This window comes from Nicotiana tabacum, chromosome 16, assembly GCF_000715075.1.
Source record: "Nicotiana tabacum cultivar K326 chromosome 16, ASM71507v2, whole genome shotgun sequence".
NCBI lineage: Eukaryota > Viridiplantae > Streptophyta > Magnoliopsida > Solanales > Solanaceae > Nicotiana > Nicotiana tabacum.
The window spans coordinates 152,815,175-152,824,012 of record NC_134095.1 but is presented as its reverse complement, the minus strand read 5'-3'; the positions used below and the strand labels follow the sequence as shown (position 1 = coordinate 152,824,012).

The window sequence follows — 8,838 nt, the reverse complement described above, 5'->3', positions numbered from 1 at the left end:
AGAGACCAAATCTTTTTTCTAAAAAAAAAAGAGATAGCAGCGGCGTACATCGAGCAAAAAGGAAAATGAGAGCTCTTCTCTAATCAGACCCCTATAGAAAAACGGCACCCTCTAGCTCCATTATTCTTCTTTTTGATTTCCCAAAAATCACACACAAAAAAGAACCCAGCAGCTCTTTAATTATGAGAACCCAGTAGCTCTCAAATTTCTTCATTTTCTACTGTCTGTTGAAAAGAGTGTATGATTATAAGGATAGCAACCATTTTTAGCTTCATCCTAAAAGAAAGAGAAACAGCCACCCATCTCTAACCTCACTCAAAAATCAAAAAAAAAAAAGAAAAAAAGAGAAGAAGAAGTCGATAAAAAAATATATATATATAATCAGAAGCACGCTTGAAGATTTTGAAAAGGTAGATTCGAAACTAAAAAAAAGATTTAGCTGGGTTGGAAACACACTGTTTGTGCTACTGCTTCGGAACCCCATCAATGGTATTGTGGCTTGTGCTTGGTCCATGCCCGTTGATTCTCTGCGATTAGGTATGTAAACCTTTGCCTAAGATGCTCCATTGATTATGAATGGAAGTCTGAGTTGTTTTGGCTATGTCTGTGCTTAAGTGTTTGAATCGATTGCAGTTATTTTCATGTTAAGCTTAGGCTCTGATTTTTTTTAGGTTGAGATTGTGCTGAAATTATGTGATTTGCATTTAATTAGATCTTATGCAAATTTAGATTCAACCTCATCATGAGTTTAATCTGAGAAGCAAGAGATGAATGTTGAAAGATTGATTTGAATGTTGGTATGTAATTCACTAATAATTTCCGTTTGTTGTTCTGGACACGAGCGTAAGGATGAAGAAGCTCTTCTATTTTTTTTTTTACTTTGTTTCTTTTTTTTTATGTTGTTGTAAATTTTGCTAAAATAAGGAATTCTTATAAGAACATTAGATAATAAAGTTAACAGAATGTCTTTACCTTGACTGCTTTGTTTCGGATAATGTGACTGAACATTTTTCTTGTCAATCCATCTCATAACCATGGTGACAGAACTTACGAGAAGCTCAAATCGCCAACTTAGACAATTAATCAATTTATAAACATCGTAGCTTGCTTTAGGCGCGATCAATAATAATAATTTATCGTGGCCATGGGTTCGGTTCCTGTAGCATGGTTACGATACGCGAATCTCAATTCGGGGTGCATTTCATGTAATCCGATTATAACAACTTCGAATAATAAAATCATTTGAAATAATTTGAGGCGTGCCATGCCAAATAAAACCCCTAAGCCCATGGCCCTCACAAAACTAGTTAGCTTTTATAAAAAATTTGAGGTGTGCCATTTTCATGAAATAACCCATGGCCCTCACGTAATTAATACTAATTCTTTAAAAATTGGGGTGTGCCATCAATTGAATTTTCCATGGCCTCGCAAACTTTGTTAAGTGCGTAGTTGCTTTAGGGGTGCAATTTAAATTAATTTCCTTAAACTCAGGTGTGCATTTCATGTGACCCAACTCCAATTCTCAACAACGTTAAATAAAATGTGTCGTGGACCACGGGTGCATTTCATGTGGCGTGGTTCAATGCGTGTTTTAAATAACATTGAATCTTCCCAAAATTAATTAAAAGTGGCTAATAAGTTAAAATGTACCATAGGCTAAAACATGTAATAAAATCAGATAATATGTCAATTATAATAGTTTAAAGCGACCGCGCTAGAACCACGGAATCCGGGGGTGCCTAACACCTTCCCTCGGGTTAACAGAATTTCTTATTCAGAATTTCTGGTTCGCAGACTTCAAAAGGAAAGTCAAATTTTCCTCGATTTGGGATTTAAAATAAACTGGTGACTTGGGACACCATAAAATATTCCAAGTGGCGACTCTGAAAAATAAATAAATAATCCCATTTCGATTTATGTCACTTTAATTGGAAAAACTCCCTTATATCACCTCTCGGGTGGTAAAAAGGAGGTGTGACAAGGATGTGTATGTTCGATAAAGGGAAGTCATTTTTCGGACTGGCCCGGTTGAGATCCCGGTAGTCGACACAGACTCTGACCTTCCCATCCTTCTTTGGCACTGGCACGATGTTGGCTAGCCATGTAGGGTATTCTACTACCCTGAGAACCTTAGCTTTGACTTGCTTAGTGACTTCTTCCTTGATTTTCAAACTCATATCAGACTTGAACTTTCTGAGCTTTTGCTTTACCGGAGGACATGTCGAATCAGTTGGCAGTTTGTGAGCCACAATAGACGTACTCAGACCAGTCATGTCATCATACGACCAGGCGAATATGTCCTTGTATTCATTTAGAAATTCTGTGTATTCCTTCTTTTCTGACGGCGATAAGTGGATGCTGATTCGTGTTTCCTTGACGTTTTCTGCGTCTCCCAAGTTAACAATTTCTATCTCGTCCAGGTTGGACTTGGGTCTGTTCTCAAAGTTCTCAACTTCTTTGACAATCTCATCTGGTATGTCATCTTCCTCTGAATCAATGTCTGTTTGTTGCGTTGTCTCATTGCATGTCACAGTCATTGGTTCATCAAGATAAGTAATAGTAATGTTGTATAAGTAAAGTAACGAGAGAAAAATAATAATGAGTGTTGATTCATAAGAAAAGTCAAAATGCTTTGATAAATTGCATAATTGTTTTGAGCATTGAAGATCTTATTGCCGGAATTAAAAATGCGAAAAGAAAATCATTTATTAAATAAAAAACAGTGCATGTTGCTTGTTTTAGCCTTGCTACCCCGAGGCTCGCCGGGCTCTGGTTGTCTTGATAGTCCAGTTATTGAGGCGTTCCCCTCTGCTCACAGCTTGTATGGAAAGGCCTTCCTCCCCCTCCTCCTCGAGAACAACACAACAATCCATGTCATTGTCTTCGAGGGACAAGTTCTTCACCGTGGCCAGTGCTTCTTCTTTCTCTGACTTATAAACAATGTCGGCCTGCTGGAAAGTCTGCTCCAAACGCGGTATTGGCTGCTCCAGTGGATAGTAAGGACCACGCCATGGTGGTGACCAGTTGTTGAATTCTTCCCAGGTGTACTCATATCCCAGACCGAAAGTGGTGCCATGTTTCTTGAGCTTTATGGGCTTAGCGATTCCTTGGAGGTTCTTTCTGAGCCCTTTGCCAGGTTCGTACCTACTCCAGTTCAGTATACTCTCGATTTTGTTATCACACCATTTATCTTTGTCAACAGCATTTACCCTTTCAATGTGGTGGTAAGTCTCTCCACCTAACTTCCTTCTTCCTTCGATTGCCGGAATGGTCTAGCGATTGTATATAGGGTTGCTACCATCGTCGTGAATGATCACCTCTTGATGATTCCATTCGAATTTTACTGCCTGATGTAGTGTTGATACTACAGCCCCAGTAGCATGAATCCATCGCCGTCCCAACAGTAGGTTGTAAGATTCCAGCACGTCTATCACCTGGAAGTCGACATCGAACCATGTTGGTCCCATTTGCAAGCATAGGACAATCTCACCAATGGTGAACCTTTGAGATCAATTGAAGGCTTTCACATTTATTGCTCCATCCTTTATCTCGTGCAGTCCTTTACCCCAACTTCTTGAGTGTTACTAGTGGACAAATATTGATACTGGAACCTCTATCGATTAGGATTCTGGTGATAAACTAGTCCTCGCATTGCACAGTGATGTGCAGTTCCTTGTTGTGGCCCAAACCTTCAGGTGGCAGCTCGTCCTTGTGAAAGGTAATCTTATGGCTCTCTAACACTTGTCCTACCATGTTGGCCATCTCCCCGCCAGTGATGTTGCTTGGTACGTATGCTTCACTCAGTACCTTTAGCAGAGCATTCTTGTGTGCCTCAGAATTTTGTAGCAAAGCAAGAATGGAGATTTGTGCTGGTGTTTTCTTCAACTGGTCGATGACTGAGTATTCCTTGCCTGTATCTTTCTCCAAAGATCGTTTGGACCTATCTCAATGATGGGTGGTCGGTTGGAGGCCTGCTTGCTTGACTCATCTAGATGTTCAGGGGTATAGACTCTACCGGTTCTTGTCATACTCTGCGTTGCAACAGTCTCTTCGAACCTGACCTTGCCTTTCCACCTTGCCTCGGCTGTATAGTCCCAGGGTACAACCTTTGTATGGAATGGTGTCATGGTCGATATCGCCACTGGGATTGGTGTGGCTACCTTTACTCTGAACGGAGCATGTGCTTTGGGTGGTAAAACTACAATTTCAAACGGTGTTGGTGCATTTGCCGGAGACACGAATTCAACCTCAATTGGTGCTAGTGTCTTTGCAGACGATGTCGCTTCAAACTCGAGTGGTACAGACATATTTACTTCAGCGTCCCTGGATGGTTGAATCTGTGAGCACGTGATTTTTGCCCTATATATGAATTATTCCCAAAAACTCAAACAAAATAATTTCTTTCATTATTTGGCAATTTTGCGAATTTTTTGGCATTTTCTGGTAATTGTTGCATTTTAGTTGTGCATGATCAATTCATATAAAATACAAAATATGCATTTTTCATTTAGGATCTAATTTCATATGTTAGTATTAATCGGGGATTAATTTGTTTTATAATAGAATATATGGAAAATAACAAAAATAGTCTACTTTTGCATTTTTAATTGTTTAATTGCGAATTCGTCCCGGAATAGTTTTTAAAATAATTTTAGGAATTAATTAGTTTAATTTTGAAATATATTAGGACTTTATTTTTAATTTTTACAATTTTATAAAATTAAAAAAAATATATACAAATTGAAATACAAAAATTAAATACAAGAAACAAGGGAAGAGAAAGGAAAGTATTAAAGAGAAGGGTTGCCCATGATTTGGGCCAATTAATATCCTAGCCCAATCTCAAAACAATCCACCCAGGCCCAGTTATGCCCAACCCGGTCCGGTCCCAAGAGGAGCCAAACGACGTCGTTTCTCAGTGCACCAGATCTCAGCCGTCGAGGTTGTTAGATCGAACGGTCCAGAAGCCCCCACTCTTTAATACATATATGTCTGAATACTACCCCCACCCCCTCAATCGTCTCTCACCCCACGTCTCTAAGAGACCAACAACGAGCCCTAAGCCTCGCCGGAATCCTCGCTGGCGGCAAACGCAACCAACGCCAAAAGCCACCAAAAATACACCCCAGTTTCCCCCGCTCATCCTCTTTCCAACCCTACCTCTGGTTTCTTTCAAATCACGGCCGAATCCCTCGAATGTCCATTTGAAGGTTTCCGGCCAGTTCGTCACCTATGCCAAATAACCCCAAATTTACACCCTGTGACCGCCTGGACCTCCTCTACCCAATCCCCATGTCCTTGTCTCTCGAATCTACCCGGAGCAGCTCGAATGTTAAATCGAAGGTTTCCGACCAAGGCCCTAAGGCAAAATCTCCATGATTTCGGACCCTAACAACCCTAACCAGGTGTTTTCTTATGAAAACACATGGTTAGGGATGTTACGGGTCAGAAATTTCAAGGGATTTGGAGAAGCAACCACCGGTCGGAGCTCTTTGTAGTCGGTGAATTCTTAGCGGTATTTCCTTTTACTTTCAATTTCTTTTTCCTTTTTGACCTTGCTGCATGTGTGAATTTCATGGTCAATGTCTAGTTTAATTTGTGTTTTAAATTTTTGAGGTATATTCAGAGCTTAAGAAACTGTCTTGGTTAGAGCTGTAGTTTTAGCTTAAAATTCAGGGGTAGTTTAGACATTTAGGATGGGGCAGCACATGGTAGTTGAAACTAGAATCTTCTAGGGCCTTCTAGGGTGGTACTTTAGTGTAGATTTCAATAATTTTAGTGGGATTACTGGGGTAACAAGTTAGAAAATAAGGGACTAACTAAATAAAAGAAGAGGGACCTATGGTGCAATTAATAGATTTCAAGGCTGCCCATTTGTGCCTATAAAAGGGCAATGCCTTTGCCTTGAAGGGGGAGTTTTTTTGGCCACCAAAATTTCCCCAAAAACAGTACTCTTCCAGTTTCAGATCTGGAATTCAAATTTCATATCCAAATTTGCTTCTAGCTCTTAGTTCTTAAAAAAAATACAAAAACAAACAAAATCTAGTAGAAACCAAAAAAAACACTGTTTTATTCAATTTTCTAGCTGAATTCTAGTTTTGGTAGCTGAATTACATTCCTGAGTTCATTTTTGGTAATTTGAAAATTCAGAGAGTTTTCTGTTGGATTTCGAGTAATTGTGAGAGTTCATTCAATCTGTTTTGGCCAATTTAATTGGGTTTTCTGATTGCTGAAGTTGTCTCTGGAGTATACTGTTGTGATTTCGAATAGTTATAGGCATAATTGAACTGGTTTTATTGAAGTTTTGGGTTAATGAAGGTTGTAGAGGGTGCTGGTTTCATTTGTGTTGGTTTTGGTGCTATTTTGGTTGATTGGCTGTTTGTGTTTGGTTTCAAATCACTTCTGGGCTGTTGAATTTTCTGGATTGCACCAGATTACTGCCGCTGATTTCCTCTTCTTCTTCTTACATTTCATATCCAGGTACACATTTTGAAATCACTGATGTAGCTTTCAATTGGATTGAAATGAAGTAATGTTCCAGATTCGTGTTCATTCGAGTAGTTGAAATCAGTCCAAATGACATTTAGTTGCATAGCTTTAATCTGTTTGAGTTGCAATGGTTGTTAGTTGTTTAATTAGGATTGTCTGTTTAAGGATTGATTTGGAGTGTTTAATTTGTGCTGGACTGTATAATTGAGACTGTCTTAGGCGATTGGAACTGTTTTGGCTATCATTTTTGTAATAGACTGATAATTAGCCCAGAGAATCGGTGTGCAATAGTTAGACTTGGAACGACATTACTTGTAGTCAATTTAGTTCATTCCCTTAGTTTAAACGCTTGGAACCAGAGCATAATCCGAGTTGGACATTGATTCAGGCATTGTGCATTTGTAGCAATGATCTAGTGTTCGAACTGTTAAGAGTAAGAACATAAACATCAATTGTAGTGTTAATAATTCCAGGCTTGATATCACATCTGTATGCAACTAGATCCCTGTTAATATAAAGTTAAACTCGAAACCAATTGTGATTTGGTATTGATACACCAGTAGAGTCATAGTTTAGTGTCAAGCATATTGTTCTGCGTTACTGGCCTAACTCATACATAGAAATCTGTAGGCTTTAATTTCAAGTATATTAGTTTAATTGGTTTAAACCGTTCAGATATTCGAGCCAATGAGATGCAAATGTTACTAAATTGAAAATTGGTTGGGTGCTCTAAAGATGTTGATTTTGTTATGCATTAAAGCCACATGCTACATATTAAAGAACTTGGGCTCATGTTAGAGGCCCAACACGCGACTGTTTTCTTTGAAGTAAGATTTGGGCCTGAATCCATTTTGGGCTTTGAAATAATAAATGAGCCGAGCCTCGCCAAATATAACACACAAATTACGGGGCCCTCAATAAATATTGTATTAATTTTTAGACTTCGGGATGATCCGTTTAGCGAATTTCACAGCCTCCCCAAAATAATAATACGTTAGACTCTTTAGGCGCGATTTTAATAAAATTACATTCCTAAACTCGGGTGTACATTTATGTGACCCAAATCCAAATCTCAACGGAGTCGAAATATGTTGACGACCACGGGTGCATTGATTGCGATATGGTTCTAGACGCGTTTTCACGACGTTGCAATTCTTTTAAAAATGATAAAAGTGGTTTACGAATAAAAGGCACATAAGCTAGCATGTATTAAAATCAGATAAAATCCAATACAACAGTTAAGCGACCGTGCTAGAACCACGAAACCCGGGAATGCCTAGCACCTTCTCCCGGGTTAACAGAATTTCTTATCCGGATTTTTGGTTTGCGGACTGTAATACAGAGTCAGTATTTTCCTTGGTTCGGGATTAAACCGGTGACTTGGGACACCATTAATCACCCAAGTGGCGACTCTGAAATTTTAATAACCAAATCCCGTTCCGATTGTCCTTTAATTGGAAAAACTCCATTATACACCCTTCCGAAGGTGTAGGTAAAAAGGAGGTGTGACAGAATCTGTACTATGATTGGATTAAGAGTAATTGTTGGCTTCTTTGGGTCATCACCTTCTACGATTACCCCGATTGATCCCTCGGGATCCCAATCATCCTCTATTTCAATCATGTGGACACCTCCACCTTTGTGGTCTAGCAGAGGGTTGTTGCGGACATTTGGAGTGGGTTCCTTTGCCACAATAATCTTGTTATCAATTAAAGTCTGGATCTTGTTTTTCAAGGAATGGCATTCGTTGATGGTGTGCCCTTTCATGCCAGAGTGGTATGCACAGGATTTTTTTTGGGTTAACATACTGAGAAGGGTTCACAAGAGTTTCAGTAGGGATAGGGGTGACATAACCAGCAGCTTTGAGTCTCTCGTACAACTGGTCAATGGGTTCAACAATGGTTGAATATTGTTTTGGAGGTCTGCGATCAAAATTAGGTCGGGGTCTATGGAAGTTTTGGTGTGCAGGAGGTGATTGATAGTGGGATGGTTGAGCATTATAGGTTTGGTAGACATGAGCGGGTTGGGAGTATCTGGGTGAAGTAGGTTGATATGTGGGAGGTGGAGGTGATTGATAAGTGGGTGGTAGAGCTTGGTATGAGGGTGAAAGTGTTTGGTAATTTGGGGTTGGCTGATATATGAGTGGTGGTGTTCGGTAAGTTTGGTATTTGATGGGGGATTCGGTTCTCTGTGCAACCATTATGGCCCCTACGTCCCTTTTTTGGACACACCACCAGACTGGAAGGCCTTATTTGTAGCTTGTAAGGCCTCGAAGTTTGTAACCATTCCGCTTTTGATACCCTCTTCAATCATTTCACCCAGTTAGATAATGTCGAGAATTTGTGGCTC

At 39.6% G+C, this 8,838-nt stretch overlaps 1 long non-coding RNA gene across 1 annotated transcript; it reads left to right on the top strand.

The window, feature by feature from the left end:
- Window positions 1–6,727, top strand: LOC107768970 (uncharacterized). Its single transcript, XR_001644284.2, has 2 exons — window positions 1–537; window positions 6,481–6,727. It is a non-coding gene; the product is annotated as an uncharacterized LOC107768970 (long non-coding RNA).
- Window positions 6,728–8,838: the final 2,111 nt, after the last annotated feature.